General features: G+C 37.8%; 1 protein-coding gene across 1 annotated transcript in view; it reads left to right on the top strand.

Moving 5' to 3' along the window:
- LOC148363353 (tetraspanin-9-like) overlaps positions 1-23,886 on the top strand; it is a 407,202-nt gene that overhangs the window by 230,733 nt on the left and 152,583 nt on the right. The window lies entirely within an intron of this gene.

The raw sequence follows: 23,886 nt of genomic DNA, 5'->3' as shown, positions 1-23,886 counted from the left end.
CAAAACCAAAAATGTAGAGTCATATTTTTGGGTACGTTTTCACATCTGGGGAAACGTACCTGAAAGCCCGTAAAAGATGGTGTTGACATCCCATGTTGTTCTGGTCCAGAAAAGTCGAAAGATTTTCTGGGAAAAAGATGCTAAGTCATCAAAAGCAAAAGTCAAGCCAAGTCATGCCATGTTTATTTGTATAGCCCTTAATCACAAAGAGTCTCACATGGCTGCACAGATCACAGATTATTGCAAACCGCAGACTATTATGACACCGTCACCTGATCTTAAACCTACATGAGGGCAAGTACACAGATACACAGATATTGTCAACATAAAATATAGGTTATTCATATGCTATAGAATAGAAGTGTGCTTAAACTACGATTTAAACATTTCCACTGAGGTTGCAGATCAAATCTCACAAAAGTTCTTAATATATGGTAACCTACCTGAGTACCTGTAAACGATGGTGTTGATATTCAATGTTAATCTGGACTGGGAGATGGAAATTACCTTGCTTGAAAAAGAACTTCTGAGTCAATAAAACCAATTGTGATGAGTCAGCGTTTTGGCATTTTTTTAAAACTAGGGTAATCTACCGGATTTCCTGTAAAATAGAGTGTTGATATCAAATTTCAATCTGGCTTGGGAGAGTGGAACACCTTTCTGGGAAAAGTGCTGATTCACAAAATCAGAAGTGCTGAGTCAGCTGTTAAGGAGTTTTCATTTAGGGCAACATACCTCACTGCCTTTGGATGCTAGTAGTGATATCTAAATTCCTTCTTTCACGGGTGATACAAACTGTTCCGTGGCTTCATGGCGCACGAGGCCCTGGAAACGGGATCTTTTTGTATTTTCATTCTCTGAATTCCTTAATTCTTGTAACCTGTAGGCCTGCCTGGTAATGAGCATCCCTAAGGTCTGCAACTTAGTCGGCTCTCACGTCTGCATAAAGTGTAGACGAATGGATTGGGAGTTCCGGCTAATGGAGGTCCTGGCAAGAAGTTCCCATCCACACTGTAATCACAGCTTTGCCTAGCTCTGAATTTGCAATGTGCTGAGCTGGGATTTCTCTTATCAGGCAAGGCATATAGTACTGGAGCTTGGTTGCTCAATGTTATCCATTAATCCTCACAGGTGCGCCAAGGATCAATTTCCAGATAGAAACTTTTATGCTGCCATGCAGCTTCTTTTGCCTCTGTAATGCCACTGGACATTTCATCATTTATATTGCGCATTTCAAACACAGGGTAATTAAATGTGCTTCATATACTAAGAGTGGGCGATTCATTATAATATTATATGTCAAATGTCAAAATGACAACTATAATGCCTTACAGTGCAAAATACTTTAAAACAGTCTGAAAGTGCAAATAGTGAAAAAATGTTAAAAATAACACATATAACACTATCAAAGATTAATACTACTATTTTATTATAATATTGATAAAAGTATCACAGATGAGTTTGTCCCACTAGTTAGTTTGATCACAATTAAAAAACACCTTCTTAAACAAAACAACATTATGAATTTTACAGGAAATTTTATTAAATCTCCGATCAGTGTAGCCATTATTTCGCCATGACAAAATCCACTTGTAAAGTTAAAGCTTACAAATGTTAACTCTTATATCTGAAAATTCATCCTGAGTTTGTGCAGAATTATATTGAGTAAGGTCACTGGAAAGATGTTGTTCCAAACATTGTTGATATTTCTGAGGGGCAGTTTGAAGAAAACACCACAGCCCTTAAAAATGTGCTCACTGCTTGCTCTCCGTTTGTGCAAAACAAAATATTACCCTTCATTCATATTCATATTAAACATCAAAATAAATGACAAGTTTCTGACACGAATGGCTCCATTCCTTTGCTCGAAATTATTATCATTGATAATTTTGTACTTTCTTCCTTGAACATTCCCAACAGCACTTGCCTCCCACTTGTCACGAACAAGAATATCACCGTTACGACAAAATGGAGCCAGACACATTTAGAAAGCACGCCTCGTTTTGATTGTTTTCCACTTATTTTGAAGAAATTGACCCATCCAAATTATTTGTCAGGCATTATTCTGCCTGACAATGAAATAATATATATTGAGGTCACTGAAATTTAAGATCAGTCAAAGTTAATATTTGCAGTCGATCAACTCAAAAGTTTTGTTTTTTTACAATTTGTTTTTTAAGTTCACTCAGCTAGTTCAGGATTACAGGTCAGGTTTCCCCCTAGGTCTTAAAGACTTGGAAAAAGTGCCCTTGTGCTTGCATAATAAAAGAACATTGAACTTGTACATGAACTTTGCAAGACATTTATACGTAATTTATATTCGTAAAAATGTCACCAAATACTGCAAACGAGGATACTGGCTTATTTTCCTTTGGTGTCAATGGCAATGTGTAGATAGCTCCGCCCACCCTTAACGCTCACCCAATCATATTGTTCTGTGTGCTTGGTTGGCGTTTTTGTTGTTTATAATTGTCTCAACAGGGAAAATACATTGATAAATGAGCTTCCATTGAAAGGATTCCTAAACAAAGTATAGCCAAAGCTGGGTCTGTTGGTGTGACATCTTGACTTTGAAATGTAGTTGGGACTATGCCCTTTATATACGGGACCGAAATGTGTACACTACTAGTGTTATGTTGGCTATGCGCACACCAATCTGGACACTATTTTTTTATAGAATAAATTTGAATATCCAGATTTCATGCAGCACGGCAGCGCATTGGTTAGTGCATGTGCAGCACAGTTCTGAGGTCATGAGAACCTTCCTGTGTGGAGTTGACATGTCCTCCCCGATGAGCTTGTTTTAGTATTATGTTTATTCAATGATGTATTTGTATTATTGTGAGGAATGTTTTATATATGGAGAGTTTTTTTTGAAAAATAATATCTCATTTCTCTCAGAGCACATTCAAAATTTGTTTACATTCAAAACTGAGCTTTTTTAATTTTAAGTGTATGCCAGTATACCTTGAATTGTCAGCAGAAACTTAAAAAAATATATCGTCCACCATACTCTGCAAGTAAGCATCCCTTTGTAATAACCATTAGGGGGCATGAATCTCTGCTAAAAAGTGCATTTGAGATGTTCTTTTGATCTGCACCGAGAGGAACAATTCGAGGACATTTGTGAGAGTGGATCGATTCAAATAGTTTGAGTTCCCTTCAATTCTGGTTCAATTCTATTTGGAATTCTGGAGTTTGAAAGAACATGATGATGCTATTTTTCATTGAACTTTCTTGTACTACAGACCCCCACAATATGACATTAATCTGTTCTCATGTGGGGATCACAAGGTGAAATTGTTATATCGCATCTAGATATGGCTGGTAGAAAGAGTACTGGGTGGATACAGAGTTTCATTAAGTTGTGACGCAAACCAAGAGCAGACCGGCCAAATTGAACAAAGAAAACACAAACAAAGAAGGAAACAAATAAAAGAAGATATTGAATAGGAGGAATACGACAAATAAGGCGAGGACAATGACTACATCGAGAGATTAGAGGTACCCCGAAAATTCTTTTGTTGTCATATGGTGGGGAAGATGCCATAGGAAGGGCTGAAAAAACATCACATCCCATCTTGAGAAAAGGCTGGATCATCTATCCAACTTTATTCAACATCTTCCTGGAGAGGATCAGACCAAATATCTGGAGCAACATACAACATTGGGTGCCACAACCTCGCTGATAATATTGCCAAACTAGCAGAAGACAAACGGGAACTTAGAAATCTGGTCAATCACCTGGACAAAGCATCAACCCAGTATGGAATGGAAATCAGCAATGAAAAATAAAAGAAATGACCAACAACCTTCAAGGTATCACCGCAAACATCACCATCAACCAAAAAAAGCTTAAACATGTCATCAAATTTAAATGTCATGAAGCTGTCATATCAGAAGAGGGGGTCAGAACCAGAAGTAATGGTCAAGGTAGGTCAAACCACACCTGCGCTTGCCAGACTTAAACCCATCCGAAGGGACAAGAACATAGCAGTGAAATCAAAGATCGGACTCATGCAAGCCCTAGATACTTCCATCTTCCTCTCCACTCGCATGGTCTCTTACAGCAAAACTGGAAAAAAAATCCTGCCCATGAAGATGTGATGCTACAGGAAACTTTAAGGCATCAGCTAAATAGCCCATGTGACAAACTAACGGTGCACGACACCATCAGGGGGTATATTGGAAACTACTAAGAACTATTGTCAACAGACGAAAACATTTGTAGAATTGTCACGTCACACAATCATCAAGACAGGCCAAGATAATTCTCCAGGATACACTCCAAGGAGGCAGAAGGAAAGAAAGACCGAAAAACAACTGGGCCATCATTAAGGAATGGATTTGTGTCCGCTTTGCCATGACCCAGAAAACAGCCCAGGAATCATAACATTTGAGAAAGCTGTCCAGAGCTGTGTCCTTATTGGTGCCTTGACGACCCAGGTTGTTAAGTGATCCTTGAACTGTGAACGTGAAATTATTGTAAACTAGGAACGCTAAATACTTTATTTCTGAATGACCGCATCAAAGGATCGATGTACATGAAAAAAAATGTATCCGATGATAGACGGTTACTGTCAAATTATATCTACGTTGTTCTGATGATATGCGACAGAATAAAATGCAAAGTTTTTTTGTTAAAAACTAATCAATCTTAGAACTTATACCTAGGGATGGTGCGGTGGATGACTGGTTAGCACATCAGCCTCACAGATGAAGGGTCCCAGGTTATATTCCATCTACCAGCCTCTCTGTGTGGGATTCTCATATCCTGCGCTTTTTTCTGTGCAGTCCCGCATTCCATAAACATAGAGTACTTGAAGGTTGATTGGTGAATCAAATTTTTCCCGAGGTATAAATGAGCGTCCTTATGTATTGTTATTATTGAGGATAAGTGGTTTAGAAAGTATATAAATAAATTAAATTGTATTTAATCCAGCACTCCCCCATATTTTCTCTACCACTGACCAGTTAATTGTGAGACGGTATTTTCATAGCCCAGCCCAATGGTGGCATTCACTATGTTTGTACTTTAAATAAATTAATGATAATGATGATAATAACCACAATTCTAACATTTATTTTAGTAATAACCTTAATAATAATAATAATAATACGCGTGAATTCACTATATAATGATGTGGAGCATTTCGATGCCCTAGAAACATCCCACCAAAATCAGATTTACTCCGTTTACGAAACATTTATCTTAAAAAGGGTCCCATGGGTGCTGTGCACAACCCAGCGTGGTTTTTAAATGTTGTGGGAGCTCGGGATAACTGAGCTGTGAGACAGACGTGCTAATAGCAACTCACTATGGTCGCTTTTGTAACGTTTGACGCAAATCTTCATGTCAATCAGCTTGCCACGTAAAAGTAAAAATACAAACTTAGTTAATTAACCAACCCCCCGAAAAGCTTGTTAGTGTTATGTGGTCGTGTTCTTCACTTAGGGATCCATACATCCTCAAACTCCACTGCCTTAACATTTTCAGAAGTGACATGTTCGTTTACAATCTTTCTAGCATGGCGTTGTGGGCTGCAGTTGACCATTCACCGCACTGATTGGCTATAAGTTCAAAAGTTAGGTTTGATTCATCCTTCACTGTATCGTCTGCGTTTCGAACATGACAGAGGCACCGCCCGAAAGTCAACTGTGCCTGCCCGTGTTAACCACACTGGTTTCAATTCAGACTTACAACCTCAAAGAGTTTGAGTTAATTATGAAATGGTCCACGTATTTAGGTCAGCCTAGCTGAGTTTTTGAAAAAAGGCGGACTGAACAGTCTACTGGTAGGCAGTCAATCATAGCCAGTACTTGAAGCAGACATTCTGATTTTCACTTTCTGAATAACCTTCACAGAATGGGAACTGAATCAACACTTCCCGCACTGAAGTCAGGGGAGTGAATAAATGCAAACTAGAGGAGTGATAACACAGTTGCCTCAAATGACTTCCTGGTATTTTTCTGGTAGAAGGAAAGCATTTTCCTGAAGCACGGGATAATTTCCTCAATGAATATTCGTCACAGGAGTTTCTTAAGATATATATATATATATATATATATATATATATATATATATATATATATATATATATATATATATATATATATATATATATATATATACATACCGTAAATTCCGGACTATAAGCCGCTACTTTTTTCCCAAACGTTCAACCCTGCGGCTTATTCAGTGATGCGGCCAATTTATGCAATATTTCTAATAGCCGCCAGCGGCGCTCGAGTACATAAGGCAAGAGACCGGAGGAATATATGCGCCAAGGAAGGCTGCATCAACATACTCTCATCATGCAAATTGCATAAAGAAAGACACATGACGCAGCTTTCAGGCTAGAGGCAATCGAGCAGTCCGATGAGGAAGGAAACAGAGCTGCTGCACATACATTTTGCGACGTGTTGCTAGCGTGTTTTTGAATAAGGGAGTGTGGGACGACGTCTATATGGCAAGGTCTCTTTCCCCTACTGGGAAAAAGACGACTTTGAAGGCGTCGTTACAAGGAGGAAGGTGTACGGTTTGTTTTTTTAACAGACTCGTTTACTGTGTTGCGAGCGTGTTGTTAGTAGCGTTTTGCTACCCTTCACAGGCACGGATGAAAGTTATAATATTATTATTAAAGCTTTGAAAACTCTCTCGGTGTACCGTCTTTCTTTGTAAATATGTGTAACCATGTATAATATGTATTTGCAACTGTATATTTTTGTAATGTATTCATTTTAGAGACTTATTCTGATATGCTTTGTACGGGCGAATCAAAAAGAAGGGACAAAAACCACGGGGGCTGACGGGAAGTGGAGTAAACGTGAGATATATATATATAAATGTATATATATAAATATATATTAGATTGAACCTTCCTGTGTGGAGTTTGCATGTTTTCCCCGTGCTTGCGTGGGTTTCCTCCGGGCACTCCGGTTTTCCTCCCACATTCCAAAAAACATGCATGTCAGGTTAATTGGCCGGTCTAAATTTGATTCTTCATCAAATACACCATAGAGTTGTTTCTCTTGTCATGCTTTCAGGATGAATACCTTTTTTACCATTATCTAACATTCGTCTCTGGTACTACACAATTAATTTGACAATGATATAAGATTGAATGTTTTTTCATATTCATTCCATATCACTAATAGCCTCGTAGTTAGGATATAATTCTCTTACTGCCGCAACCCGGGTTCGATATCCATTGCATCAATTTTTTTCTACTGATCAATTCCACAAAAAAATGGTAATATAAAACCTCAGAGTTATTTTTTAGGTAGAAAAATGTGCATTATACATAAATGCATACCATACATTTTTGTTTAATAGAAGTTTAAAGTATAAAGCTAAAATACACAGAAAAATCATGAAACTAAAAACTGTGATCAAAAGGAAAACATCAAAGTTAGCTTTATTAACTCCTATTTAATTTGACAACTCCTTTAATAATAAAAAATTACACACACTAACATTCCTCCTGGATGGGTAGCAGTATGATTTAAGCAGTGGTGAAAATTACATTATAATGTATCGGTATGGGTGATAGGGCAGAGGAAAAGCTATTTTATTGCTGTAAATCATTCTCGATGAGACCTTATGCTCTTGAGAGTGATGTAAAATTGATGGCTTTAGTGGTAGAGGGCATTTTTTTCTCTTCCTCCAGTGGCCCTTTTTTTCGCTCATGCATTGAGAAATGCTTAAGCTAATCCTATTATATTTCATTTTCAGCTATTTCCTCTTTGGAAATGTTTTCATATATCATGGTTAATTCCATCTATAAAGTGATGTGCAACAAATGAATGCAGGATGTGATTCCAGTCATTTTATCTTCCTCATTATAACTATATTCCCCCCCCCACTTAAAAAATGCTACTATAACACAATTTCCCAAATTTAGGTTCAAACTCTTATACCTATGTAGAATTAGATTTGTGTATGCCCAAATATGTTTTCATTTAGACCAGATTTGTCAAACTTATTTTGGCTGCCCTCGCTGTATAAATGTAACTAAATATCATTGAAAGGTATGTAAAATAATACTTACTCCATCATATAAATAAAATGGGATTACAAACATAACATAAAAACTATTGTTACACATTACACATATATGTTAAATAAATGTATTAAAATACTATAATTAAAATTGTAAAATAAAGAGAAAAATGTAACGGAATAACTGAACCCTCCTCCTTGAGCTGGCTTGTAATTATGATAAACACAGCACAAAGATTGTAGACACTAAAAACGCTTTTTTTTAACTAAATAACTACAATGCAAACTCAAAAGGGACGGTGTAAAGTCTGCAGTGCAAATAAAGTGTAAACACAATTCATCCACTTTGAAATGTGTAATGTATCATATTTTCTTTCAATTCACTAATAACATTAATATTGTACTGGTTAAAATGGTCCGACAATATTGATCCCAGAATAATAGTATCCATCCAATCCAATTACTCCCCCAGTGTCGATTAAATCAATATTTGCATCGATCACCTACCCTTAATATCTGAGCAAATGTATCTGTTGTATTCTATTCCGATTACTATGCAAAGGAAGCAAAAATGAGTCTTCTGATATATCAAGGGAAAATGAAGCTGCTTGTGACATAAACAGAAAAGATAATTTGGTTGTTTTAATGGTTTTCTCTAAAAATGTATTGAATGGGGACCAAGCAGCAAATTGCATGCTGACAGTGGATTGATTAATAAAATTTGTATTTGCAAGTTTCATTTTATTCCACCTCAGATTTTTTTTCTCCTTTATTTCACCCACTGTCCCAGACGCACACAATGGTTGAACTACAGTAAAAACAATACAAACAGTAATAGAAATAAAATTCGCTTATGACAAGGCACAGACTAACCATCTAAGGAAAAGGACCTGAGGGAAGGTTATCCACACTGATGGGGATGGCGGGCCACTATATTTATTTATGACAAAGGCCTGGGGCCAATAAAAATTTGATCACGGGCCGTAACTGGCCCCTAGGCCAGACTTTGGACATGACTGGGTTTAATGCCAAATATAAAAGCGCACATCTGGAAGCAGCATAAATAGAGGGAAAACAATAAAAGGAATCTGACAGACAATTTGGAATTATGTATTCAGTACTAATAAACAAAACAAAATAACATCAAATGATTTGGATTGTTTTCTCATAGTTTTTTTATATTTTATTCTGATGGCATGTTGTCCTTTTTTTTGAGAGGATAGCCTGTTGTGTTACAATTCAGTGAGCCATTGGGTATTTTCTTCCCTATGGCTATCGTCACTAAGTTCTGCTCAAAAGATCTATTCTGCTTTCATGATATTTTCAAGATATTTTTCAACATCTGGATCAATTTTTATAGAAAGAAAGCAGAAGAAGATATAGAGCCATTGAGCCGGAAGAGTCACAATGACACATGGGATGTTGCCTTCTGCTCTGGATAGAATAATAAGACCAGGATTGATTTTGATCTAAAATGGATAAGTCGTATTTTTGAAATGGATAGGGTGGCATAGTCACTGTGGCATTGCTGCAGGTGGTCAGCAAATCGGTATTGATTGTTCTTATCGAAGTACGCCATAAAGAGGAACTCCATAACTTAAACTAAACTGTTCTTGCTTAGTAATGGCACACCTGTCGCTGGGCAATAGACGGCTGTGCAGGCCCACCAATATCCTTCTGCCCAAGCACAATTCTGTAATAGTAACACTAAAATGAAAGATTGGTGTGCAGCCCAATCTGATATACAATCATAGCATAATGTGATGACCAGTTAGCACGTCTGCCTTACAGTTCATAGGTCACACTCTCGATTCAAACTACTGGCCTCTGTATGTGCAGTTTGCATGTTCTCCCTGTGAGTGAGCACTACCCAGGTACTCTGGTTTCCTCCAAAATGTCAAAAACATGCATGACAGGTTGATTTGCAAGTCTAATTATTTCCAAGGAATGATTACAAGTGTGATTGCAGTGTTTCCCATATAATTTTGGGAGACCTTGATGAATGGAAGGTTTATACAAGTTTAAGAGACTCTGGCGGGACTAATTAAACCCTGGGAGCCCGCCAGGTTCATCCCATGCATGGGAAACACTGGAATGTTTGCTCTGTGTGCTTTGCAATTGGCTGGCAACCAGTACAGGGTGTCCCCCACCGACTGCTGGTGGGCTCCATCACCTCCACAAAGTTTTGAGAATAAGCATTTAGACAATGACTGAATCAGGGTATGATTGCTTCAGAAGTCACACTGTCTCCAGTTTAGGACAGATAGATACAGTATACCCTCATATTTTATTACCACTAAATCCTCTTCTGGAGAAATTCGCAAAAATTTTGAGTTTCTAGTTGTCTTTGTTTATTCCATCTGGCTGCCTCAAGTCACTGCCCCTTTAATTTAGGGCTGGCCACATAATTTAGCTGTTAAACTGCAGCCTGTTCATACTGTATGAATGTATAGAATTTGTGCCTCAGTACAGTGGAACAGACACTACTCAGTCTTAAAAGACATTTTGGATTTCCCGTTCCCTTGGAAATGACTTCCTGGTAAACGTTTGCCAAGCAAGTTTCTTTATCGTCTGTAAAACTTGAATACATTGTTAAATCAATTTCAATTTACTATTAGTATTTTGAGTGTTTGGTTGTGCTATGTCTTTAATTTATTGTGTTAATTGTTTTGTTTTGAGACAGGGAGGTTGGTATGGTAACTCCAACAGTTATGCAATGTGTTTTAGATCAGGGATGTAAAACTCGGTTTAGCCTGATCCAGACTTCCTGTTCTCAGGCGGGCCAAATCAGTAAAATGAAGTCAACTTAAAAAAATTTAGCCAACTGTAGTTTTTCAGTATTTTACTTTTATCATTAAGCCTACTTTAATTGCCTACCATACATATCGTTATCATGGATGACAAGGAATATTTTCTAATCTTAAAACATTTGTTCACAAACAATGGGAAAATAAAACATTCTTATCTTTGGCATTTAATGCATTAAATGGTTTATTTTAACAGTTGAGTGAATGCTGTTTACACCTGAACAAACTATGCAATGCAAACTAATCACTGCCTTCTAGTTGCCGTAGAGAACATTTGTTTGTATTCAACTAAAGAATCAAAACTTGATAAAAATTGCCTAGAGACTCACTTATTTTTTTTACATACTCTGAAGTTTATCGCAGGCCAATTAAAATCATCCAGCGGGCAAAATCCGGCCTGTGAGCCGTATGATTGATATGCTTGGTTTAGAATTTTTTCTCAGACAAACTTCACAAAACCACACCCATCGCTTTGTAGTTTTAATAGCTATAATGCTGCTTTAATGGATCATTGCATCAAGAGTACAATACTCTGTAAATCTGGCCAAGCGTTAAGGTGAAAGTATAGGGTTGTGTCAAAGGTATTTGTCAGTATCTCTACATACCAGCTCAGTAGCCTAGATGGTAGTGTGCCCGCTTTGAGACTGGGAGGTCGCTGGTTCGCGCCTCGGCCGAGACATACCTAATTGGTATAATGGCGGCGCCCTCTGTTGGCTGCGGCTGCATCGACTCGCTACAACGGGTCAGGTGTATCGACATTTCGTTCTGTGTACACTGTTACAAAGAATGACAATACAAAAGAAATAATTATTATTATTATTTATCTCTCTTTTTGAATGGGACAGTATTTGTTCCGAGTATACAGTGGAACCTCAGTTCTCGAACATTCCTGAACCCTGTTCGAAAAGCGATTTGTTCGAACACAGAAATCAGTTTTTCCATTACAAATAATGTAAATCGTTTTAATCCGTTCCAAAACCCTGAATGTTTACCTTTGTTTACCTTTAAGACACAAATAACATAAGATCTTAGGCCCTGCCAGAACTTATGTCTTTCAAGCCTGAAATTCATGTCGTGCCTATAATGTCAAATATTAATTTAGGTTCGGGCCAGGTCAGGCTTCTTTTTCGCTGACTGTATTTTTTAAATCTCATTTATATATTTTTTATTATCCATTCCTTTTCTTGGTGGCACTGTCAGACATAGAGAAGCGGGAGGTGGGTTTTTTTCAGCCCGATCTTACCCCTCGTCAGAACTTCCTTTACTGCAAATGTTCTGCATTTCAAGATTTGGTAGCAGCTAAAGAAAGTAAACATCGATACCGATTCTAGTTTCCTAATATGAATATAGAGAGACCCATCAGTACTTAGCGATTCGGTTATCGCTGGTTCACTCCTTTGCAGATTTTTTAATTGAATTAAATTCTATCAACGTTTTGCACTGTGTTTATAATAGACAGCAGAAAGTCCGCATTTTTTGCAAAAACCGAGGGATCTTTGTTCTCATAATGTTGCACAACATGCACATATTACAGGATGTGTTTTGAAGTCTTACTTAGAAACCATGGATACAAAAAGAAATTAAGAAAAACTGGAGGAATTTAAAAAATGGTTGACCTTGCTTGCTATGTAGCCTGGAATCTCACTGATTGTCTGTATTCCATGAATACTCTCTCACCCTTCCACCTGCTGTTCCAGTGAGCAGACATTTTCATCTGTAAGTGCTCTCGTGTGCCCTATAACCCATTCCCCCGCAGCACAGGAGGATATTTAAGCGTGTGTCGCCTTGCTTACGAGGCGCGACATGGACTCATCTCAGTCTATGGGCACCTTTTCAGGTTCCTGAGCAAATCAAAATCCATCCAACGCATTTAATGCCAAACCTCCACAGCCATAAATAGTTTTAATGTTGCACCCGTGGTGGTGGCAGGCTCTGGACATTTGAGCTTTGAATGGTACTGCTTCTCTTGCGGTTGTCATTCTATCCATATGACATTGACTTAGATGAATCTTTCACTTCCTGGTTGACATGAATAGCCATAAGTCGTTTCCTCTTCTTATCTTGAAGCCAGTAACTAAAGGCGTTCAGAGATGGAAGTATCTCAAATTAGGAACTGTTTATTTTTTATTGATATTGGTTGTATCTACTCTGCAAGAGTTATTCCGCATTTAGTTTCATAGCCTGACTCAAGGGTCGGGAATTTTTTGGACCCAAAGAGCAATGGAAGCAAAATACGTAGATTTGCTTTTGATTAAATAATAATAATCCCAGAGCCTGTGATCCCATATCAATATCAATATACCACTTAAAACTTGTTTCACATACACAGTTTCTTAAAGAGTGTTAAGCCTTATTTTGACTGTCATTTTTGTCCTAAGGTACAGGCAAAGTTCTTTTGTAAAAATATGTCCTGCATAAACAGCTCTGCCCATCCTATTGCTCACCCAATCAAATTGCTATGGGTTCTTGGCTGGTGTTTTTGGGCTTTTACAGATTTTTTTGTGGGTTCCCATCATTAAGTATCTCAACAGTGAACATAGATTGTTTAATGAGCTTCCATAACCACGAGTTCTTTGCGACGTACAGCCAAAACGGGGTTTGTTGATGAGACACCCTGACTGTATAATTTAGTTGAGACTGAGACCTATATACATGTACAGTATACTGGACCAAACTCAATTGAATTACAGTGTTGCCTTGGCTTTGCATGTGACAAATTTTATCTCACTTATATCTGAATTGTAACATCATTGGTATGATTTGCATGTTTTAAATTATATCCCAGCACCAGGAGAAGCCTCCTGATCTGACTCAGATACAGCACCATCATTACCTGGTCGCTGTTGTTTTCGGTTTTAAGCATCATCCTGCTTCACCTTGGCCCATGCTGGTATGTGTGTGACAATACGGATATCAGATCCTTAATCACTGGGGAAAAAAAACTTTTGTTCAAAAATGTTTATTATAACGTCGTACAATATGCAATGCTTATAGGTTGCATTTTCCTAGGGTTGCGTTTGTGGTAGTGCACCGGATATTTTGTTGTGTGATTTAGCAACTTTATTTACACTTAAAATATTTTGCTTTTTGTTATTACGTAATCCTGGTTTCACTGACAAACTTAGAGTTTTGGCAGCTTTCGTGAACAAATAGCATGAGCTTTGAATTGAGTGGTCGTCTTAGGACCAAAGTGGTCACAGGTTAGATCTCCGGCTCCTCCGAGTTAAATGTCGAAGTTTCCTTGGGCAATTGGCAAGTTGCTGAACCCCCAATGGGCCCAATAAGCAGATCGGCGGCTTGTGTGAAGTGCATTGTAAAGCGCTTGGAAGGTCCTCAGGGACTAGTTAAAGTGCTAGATAAATGCATTCATTTACGATTCATACTATTCGACTATGTTGATGGTTAGTTTTTAGAGAACTTTAAATACCAAAATACATACCAATAAAATGTTGTTTTTAATCTGAATATATTTTACCTTATTTTGCAATAAAATAAGGAAATACATATTAAAATGCACAAACGACTTCATGTCCTCATTTCATTTTACTTTTATTATAAAAAAGACCTTATATTAGCACAATTATATGGCACCTAGCATCTATTATTTACAGTAGCATACCTGTACTAAATCTTCTTGCCTTTGCTGACATTTTTTTTATTTTCTATTTTAAATCTAAATTACATGTATATCGTAGAGTGTCATGTCTAAATTCATGTTATATTATGTTCACTTCGACAATTAGGACCGTTCTAATTTTCTAATGTCATTATTTATTGGCCCTAAATCAGAAAATGAATTATCAAAGCTTGAATTCAGACGCTCAGCCCTGCATTTGCCGTGGAACTCTTTACGATTAATATCACTTTTGCTCCTCTTTTTTTCCTTTTTTTGGTAAGCTTAGCTCTTCCACTTCCATCAGCATCGGGGGCACCATGTCACTTTTGAATTATCTTTGTGCCTGTTCCAGAATTCGCATGTGGTTCAGTGAGACATGTCACCACAATTTGACCTCTTTGTGACAGCCTGTGTTGACCCAGATATTTTTATACTGAGTGGCAACTGACAATTGTGCTCTAAATGCAAATGCTGTATAACGGAGGCTAAGTAAGCACACTTTGCTTGGACAATCTCATGTGTGGACTACTTTGTGTCACACAGCTCTGATGGACGAACCTGTTGGACTTCAGTTTGCACTCAACATTTGTGCTGTGTGTTGCATGCACTGAATGGTTTCGCTGTGGATGTCCGAGGTTATCGTTGTCAATTATTGTACTCTCTGAACTGTTATGTTCTTAGTGTTGGTGCTTCAAGAAGAATTGTGTTCTTTGAAGTCATGAAAATGTAGTGTTATCAAAAGCTATGGGGGGGGTATATAATGTCACTCACAACTTCAACAGCATTGTTGGATTATTGTCTTTTATCTTTTAATTGTATCTAGCTGGTCATTGCTCATCACCATCATGCCTGTCTGGTAAATTCTGTATTTTATGGTCTCATCGATATGGCGCTCCTGTTTTTATGTTATACATTGACTAGCGAAAGTATCAAAAAGTATCCCAAAACATTTTCAAAACAGGAAAGGTATACAATAAGTTTTCACAACATTCACACATCCTTCAGAGCACTGTGAGAGCAATAATATAAAAATGGAGAGAGCATAAAACCACTGCAATCCTACCAAAACCTCGCTATCCCCCTCAACGTCTGGCCCAAACAAGGGGAAAACTAATCAGAGATTATCACTTTGGATGACTTGCAGGCTTACACAGCTGTGGTCGGACAATCTGTGCATAAGACATCTATTAATCGTACTCTGCATAAACCTGCCCTTTATCGATTGGCAAGAAGAAAGCCCTTTCTGAAAGAATACCATAAAAATGGCCATTTAATATTTGCAAGAAGCCACATGATAGACCCAAATAACAAGTGCAACAAGGTCAGATGAGACCAAAATGGAACATTTTGGGATGAGTGCAAAGTGTTCAATTTTAGATAAGACTAACACTGCACATCACCCTCAAAACACCTTTGCCACTGTCAAACATGGTAGTGGTAGCATCGTGCTCTAGGGTTGATGGAACGATTGATAGACCCAAAATACATAGCAGATGGCAATAATATGTTGGAGTCTGCAAGAGACCCGAGAATGAGGTGAAGGTCTACCTTCCAACAGGCCAAAAACACTAAACATAAATATGACATTATTTTCATCTACCCAAAACTTTCTTGCTGCTTCCAGGTTGTTGTTTTTTTTTGTCAGAGAACTTTATCACTTTTAGCTGGAAGTCAGTAGTATAAGGAATACATTTTCTTTTTTCTCCAGGCATTGTTTAATTAAATACTTACATACTTACCGTTAATTCTGTGGCTACTTGCTTATGTTTGCCCCAGGGTTTTCCTGTTTGATTAGTGTTCCTCTCTTAAAAAGTGCTGCTTACGGTTTGATACTGGCGACAGAATACCAAATATGCACGTATTAGCCGGCCGAGCGGCGCAGTGATTAGCGTGTGTGCGGCACAGTTCTGAGGTCACAAGATCGAACCTTCTGTGTGGAGTTTACATGTTCTCCCCGTGCTTGCGTAGGTTACCCCCGGGCGCTCCGGTTTCATCCCACATTCCAAAGACATGCATGTCAAGTTAATTGGCCGGTCCAAATTGTCCCTAAGTGTGAATAAGCGAGTGAGTTGTCTGTCTCTGTGTGCCCTGCGACTGGCTGGCAACCAGTTCAGGGTGCCCACTGTCCGAAGATAGCTGGGATGGGCTCCAGCACCCCCGCGACCCTACTGAGGATAAGCGGTGCAGATAATGGATGGATGAATGGATGGAAGCCGACCGAGCAACCAAACATTAGTCTTGCGTCAAACAAGGGACAGGCACAGCCAATCACATTTGTCATATGTATCTACCAGAATTCATTATTCTGTCAAAAAAAGCAAGCTGTGCTGGTCCCGAGCCAGCAATAAGCCCCAGACCATCACACTGCTCCCCCATGCTTTACTACATCATGTGTCTCTTTTCAAATGCTGTGCCATTTTTACCCCAAATGTGATTGGTTGAACATCTTCAAAAATGTTTCATTTTTTATTCATCAGTCTACAAATTGTATTTCCAAAAGTCATTCAAGCCTTGTTTTTAATCCATCTAATAGGAACCACACTTACGGAGTCAATGTTGAAAACTGTTTAAGAAATATTGATAAAACATGTGAAGCATTAAAATATTTCCTCCCATAAAGTCAACTTAGAGCCAAAAGTGTGTCCTTGATCACCCCATTTCCATGTCCTTTCTCGCATGGAGAAATTCAAAGGTTGGCCCTTTTATGCTTTCATGGTTGCCTGAGGATGAAGTAAAGTCATAAATACTTATCCAGCACCCTTTTGCACCATCTCTATTGACTAAATTGAGGCAAATTACCTCACTTTAAAAATGGCAGACCATAATCATATTTTCCAAGGTTTACTTTAAACGGCTAAGATAAAGGAATAAATATCAAACTTAAATATGATGTTTTATGTCGTTTTAGATTATAATAATCTAACCATTTATATTGGTTTGTTTCTAACTGTAAAATGTTCAATGAAGGCTACGTGCACTCACAGCTGCACGCTCTCCAAATATTGTGTCAGATTCAAAGGTCGCCAGCAGTGAGACTTTGAATGTGTGGAAACCCTCTGTAGTAATCACGCTCCTTACATTGGCCTTGATCATAAATCTATCTCAGGATCACATGCTAGTGAACGTAATTTGTATTTCTGCTGCACTGATATTGGTTCCCAAAGACCTGTGAAGCGATAGAGCAGTCATTCCTTTTGTAATCTGAGTTGAGGCTATACAAGGAGCAGCTAATAATCACAGCAGAGGACATCAGTTACATTCCTTCACACTGTGACAGTGACACATTTATTGATATATCAAAACCGACACCAACTGATTTGCTTGATTTTACATATTAGTGGAATTGTATTTTCGAGTTGTGTACACTTTTTGTAATAAGAAAGGTCTAATTCGTTTGAAGTAGCTGACCCTTGCCATGTTTCAGTTGCAGTCCAGAAATCAAAAGCACTGCTTTTGTCCTTTTGATTATAGACAAACCAGAAAAGAAAACGGATTGATAGAACACAGCTATACAATAACAATGTCCAAAAAGCAGTGCTAAACAGATAAATTATAATAATTGTAATCATTCCCACATTGTTTACATTAGTCATTAAACTCCATATGACTTTATCACCAATGATGTGACTTGGGTTTTATTCGCAGTCTATTTGTAGGTAACCGGTTAATAGCTTAAAATAGTAAGAAAATCGAGAAGGACAGGAAATAATTTTTTTTTTTAATAATTGTTAACAGAGATCCAGTCAAATTATTCCATCTAAGTCTGTCACTGTGTTATTGAAATGAAAGAATAGCACATCTTTGATACTAATGCTTCTCCAGATGTGGTTCAGATATCCAGCAAACGCAATATTTTGGAAACTCTTAAAGGCCAGGATAGGCCCCAAAACAAGCAGCACACAATTTTACTATGTTGCTTTGCACCAGTTACAGCTCAGAACATATGGCTACAATTTTTTATGTTAAAAAGTTGAAAAGAATGCACACATGCAAACAAAACATTAAGTTAACTTGACATTTGCTAAATGTTTCCAGTGTAATAAAACTCTATGGTGAAGTCTTCATACAGTATGTATCTGTCTGTCTGTCTGTCCGTCCGTCCGTCTGTCTGTCTGTCTGTCTGTCTGTCTGTCTGTCTGTCTGTCTGTCTGTCCGTCCGTCCGTCTGTCTGTCTGTCTGACAATATGCATTCAACATAATAATAATATAAATAATTACTGAAATTGTGTGAAAAGCCTTCATCACAACAACAAGTTTCCTGTCCCAAAACCTCAACCGATGCAGCAGGTTAAGTATGAGGTCAAATGCATTCATGCGCTATAGAACATACATGTGTCTTAAGTCTAAGTTTAAACACTTCCATAAAGCATTTAACTTAACCAGGGCCCATATCCAAAAAACAACCGGGTGGATTTCTTCTTTAGATCAGGTTTTAGATCAGGGGATGGTGTCATAATAGTCTGTGGTTTGCAATAATCTGTGGTCTGTGCAGCCCTTTGAGACTCTTTGTGATTAAGGGCTATACAAATAAACATGACTTGACTTGACTTCTTTGCTTTAGGAATCATGAGTAGACCAGCATTCACCGTCTGGCTGTTCCGAAAGGGAACATAGGACACAATCTAATCTGAAAGATTGTCACAATCCAGTTACTCACATTTGCTTAAAACATTTCAATATCCGCTTTAGCATAATAGCTTAAGGTGCTAACCATTTTAAACTGACTCATCAACTACAACAGAAAGTCAAAACAAGGTAGTTTTGTTTGTTAGTTTGTGGGTTTGTTTATTTGTTTGTTTTTCGGAAGTGATTACAACCCCCCCAAAAAAAGAAACACAGGTTTACTTGCGTTCCTCACAGTACCTGAGGCACGATCAATAACTGCCACAGTGACAAACATGGATTAAAACGTTAACAATGGATGAACATCAACAATTACTAAAAGTAATTTAAATTGTGGCCCTTCTATCAGTTTGGACTTTGTGGAGGGTTTGCTATGGCTCAGTTGCTGCATGGTGTCATTATAAAAAAGAACTAAAATGTCCTGTCTATAAAAATGTATATCTGAAAGTGTGTTCTTTATATAAATCTTCCAGAAGTAATGTAAAAAAACAACACCAGTCCATTATAACAATAAATTATGAGACACCAACATAACGTGAAAGGTCATGAAGAAAGTGACAGTCAACCATATTAGATATAAGGCTGAAGCGCCGTGAATTTGGATCTCGTGGGATTCTGTGGCCCTATAGATCCTGTGAGTCATAGCAAAAACACTGAGTTGTCTTCCAAATAACGCACATCATTCAGAATCTTTCGCTCTGAGGTGGTCTCGGCCAGGGAATAATATGGTGTAGAACCAACACTGGTCTAAAGGCCTTTAAGCAAAACTGTCAAACTGAGGTGAAAAAATGCCCATGCTTGCTGTAGCATTTGATGTGAACTGCAGATCTTATCATCCGTCAATCAAAGGACTCAAAGTCTTTGACAAACATCTTTACGTGCTTTCTCACTGCCATTGAGTGTGAACTGTATCCAGGCGGTGTAATTCACATCGCTGTGGAGGATTATGTCCCATTGTTCTTCAAAATTGTTTCAAATCCGCAATATTAGAGGGTTATCAAGCATGAACTGCCCATTTAAGGTAACACCACAGCATCTCAATTGGGTTTGAATCTGTACCTTGACCTGGCCACTCCAGAACTTAGATGGTAGGGCGCCCGCTCCGAGACTGGGAGGTCGTTGGCTCAAGCCTCGGCCGAGTCATACCTAGCACTTACAACATTGGTACTCATTGCCTCCCTGCTTGGCGCTCGGCATTAAGGGTTGGAATTGGGGGGTTTGGTCACCTAATGACTCCCAACACAGCAGTTGGGTCTAAAATGGCGGCGCCCTGTTTGGCTGCGGCTGCATCGGCTCGCTACAGATTAACTGTACGGGTCAGGTGTATCGACATTTAATTCTGTGTGCATGGTTACAAAGAATGACAATAAAAGTAAATTCTATTCTATTCTATGTTGTTTTATTTTTTTTGAGCCATTCAGAGATTGACTTGCCGTTGTGTTTCCGATCGTTTTACTGCTAAATGACCCAAGAGCACTTGAGTTTGAGGGCACAAACTGATGGCCTGACTTTCTCCTTCAGTACCCTTCGGTAAACACCAGAATCCATTATTCCGTCAACCACAGCAAGTTGTCCTGGTCCTGATATGCCGTAAGCCAGTATCTACTATACTAGTACTACCAGAGTACTCATGTTCTCTCTACCTGTGTCAAGTCAACTCATAGAAGGACTTTATCTCGGACAGGATTTTGTGTTGTTCTTCCCCTTCATTTATGCTACCAAAATTGTAGATGCATGGCTATTAAGGCTGCGGGTTAGTCAAGTGTAAAATTACATTTTTCATTAAGTGCTGATGAATTATAGAATGTGTCTCTTGCCAACTTAATGAGGTGTTATTATTTTCATCCATAATGAAAAGCTGAAACTGAGTCATAGTAGAAGACATAAACGAACTACATAAGGATACTTAAAAAAGTTAATAAATTATCCCCTCTTCTATGGTAAAAATATTTGTTTATTTATTATTATTTCTTTCTCATGTCAAGCTCACATTCACAATGTTTGAAGGTATATTTTTAGCAATTATAAAGCAAAATGGTTCATCTTATGTAAGAGAATTTAAAAAAAAAATCTCAGAGCTGATGATTTTTTTGTGTTAAGAGCAAAGAACCTAGGAATCTGTGGATAAAAAAAATTATACATTCCACTTTTGATTGAGTTTTAACAAGAAGACTTTTTTATGTTCCATGTATTTCTTCCTCCCCGTTTGCTAGCAGAGGTCGTATGGCATCCAGAGCATCACTGGATAGAATGTTATCCTGTGTTCTGCTCCAATCGCCAATTCTCTTATTTTTCACTTGTGTGGCCTCAATTGCTTAGTGTCATCCTAGACATAACCGTTTCTCCTGGGTCTCAATGTGCTCCCATCTGGCTATGCTGCATACCTGAAGCAGCAGTGCACAGCATAATATCGATCCGAGTAGATTTGTCATTCTGTACAATGTTCATGAGGGAAATTACACCAACAGAATCCTCCATGCCGGATGTGGAGTCCGCAACATGCATACTTAGAGCTTCATAGAGCTCTGATGGATGAGTGAAATTGTAGAAACCTGCACATTCAGCACTAAAATCCAAATAACCAAGCTATAATATTTCAATACAGAGCTATTGTAACAGCCCGAAATTTGATCCAAGCATCCAAAGACGAAAAAAACCCTCTTAAAGAAAATCCAAATACGCAACATTTACAAAAAATAAGTATCATAAGGTTATTATAATGCATTTTCCAAGTAACAATTATTTTGTTTTGCTGACAGATACTTAAGTTTATTTTAAATTTACATTATTTTTCTAATTTTATTATGTAAAATATTTTTGAGAGAATAATAAAATATATTACGACATATAAATATGTGTTCATACATGAATCATATAACAAAAAAAAATGCTCATTTTAATTTACTCAAAATAATTGAATCTGAATCTGGATGAATCTTAAAATGAAAAAAAAATAAAGATAAAAAAGCCAAATTATCGGGCATACGTAAGGCAAGGCAAGGTAAAGTTAAGTATAGGGCTTCTTTAGTCACGGGAAAAATAACATAAATAATAATAATAGTCTTTGCAACAATCTCTTAAGCAATCATGTTTTTATCAATACTTCACTTCAAAAACGAAGTAATTTATATTGAAATAAGACACATTATTAAAAAAAAACATCTGCCACCTGGTGGATATTAAAAATTTGCACAACAATACACCGTTAAGGCATGTTTATTTTGAGGCATCTGCAGAACCTAATGGTCCCTGATAAGCTGACAATTTCAATGACCCGTGTGTGTTCGAGACAGCAGACTTGGAAAAGTTGCAAGACCAGAATTTTCGAGGACCAAATTTGTCACTGTGATAGACCGAATGGTATGCCATTTATATTAGTACTTCAGGATTTCTTTATTGTGAAATCTAAACTAAAGTGTGAATACAAATAATATGGGTCTAATTATTTAACAAAGATACTTGGATCAGGCAAAATTGTCCTACCTGGCTGATATTGCAAATATTTTTAAGGTGTACGTATTTATTTATGATCTTGGGGATGAAAATAAAATGAGTTTTAGTTTTTTTTACCCCGGACGACAACTAAAATTTTACTTTAACTTAAATCTCATATACATTATTTAACAGATACTAATTACCTCAATCCTTCGGTGCCACGTCAATCTAAATCTGATTTATTATTGAACAGACAAATATAGGGAATAACCTTAAATAAGAAATCAAATGAAATGAAATGATCTGCATTTATATAGCGCTTTTCAAGTCACCGACTTCCCAAAGCGCTTTACAATGTGCTCCACATTTCGCAATAGCAGCCTTGCAACCATGTAAGGCGCTAACCTGCTTATTGGGGGTATTAGGGGTTCAGTGTCTTACCCAAGGACACTTCGACATGTAACACGGACGAGCCGGTATTCGAACTGGGATCCCTTGATCCCAAGACGAGCGCTCTACCTCCTGAGCTACTGCCGCCCCATAAGAAAGATCAATCCTAAATAATCCCCATGTTGTCTTGGCAGTTTAGAGTCTGCATTATTTATACGTGACCCCTTTCTATGCTCTGGAACAGGGGTATCCAACTTGGCGCCCACGGGCACCAGCTAGTCCCCTCAGAACAGCTGAGTAGCCCGCGGACAGGTTCTTAAAATAGATCACCAGTGATTGGTCATAATGATTTTTCAAGGAAATTCGATTTCTAACTGGCATTATGTTTTAGTGGTTGACTAAACATATTTTAACTTAATTTCTATTCATTACAACCTGGTATTAAAAGTGCCAACATACTAATAACATGATAAGTTGTCATTTTAGAAATGTGTATCAATCTCATAGCCTTTCGTGATAATCAACAACAAAAAGTAACTTCAAAAAAGTTGGTGACCCCTGCTTTTGGACAGCGCTCAGCATCCCTCTTGCTTCGTCTGGAGACAATTCTGAAGCGAACCATTTCCAGTCAATTGCATTCCCTTTCATGGATGTGGTCATCTCTAATGCAGAACCCATGCCCACTCCATCTGTAATTTTTCAACCCTGACCCACATCAGAGAGCTGGCTAATACTGCAGTCTATTTTGCAAAATGCTTTATAAATGACAATATGCCGAATGAGTTGCGGTATTTATAACAACAGCCGTTGGAAAATATTTATACTGTGACTAAAAATCACAAGCAATTGCACTTGCCAAATGTCACACTGTACGGAGCCTAAGCAGTAGAGACAAAATATATCTGTGAGGCATGCCATGTGCACTTTAATCATTGTTGAATCCACGCTGACTTCTCACGTCCCTTGACGGTATAAATTGCTGAACATGTATAGTCAAAGCAAACACAGCGATG

The sequence above is a fragment of the Urocampus carinirostris genome, chromosome 7, assembly GCF_059441175.1.
Source record: "Urocampus carinirostris isolate Australia breed hairy pipefish chromosome 7, RoL_Ucar_1.0, whole genome shotgun sequence".
NCBI classification, from domain to species: Eukaryota; Metazoa; Chordata; class Actinopteri; order Syngnathiformes; family Syngnathidae; genus Urocampus; species Urocampus carinirostris.
Note: the sequence above shows the minus strand (reverse complement) of the source record. Positions and strands in the feature narration are given on the sequence as shown.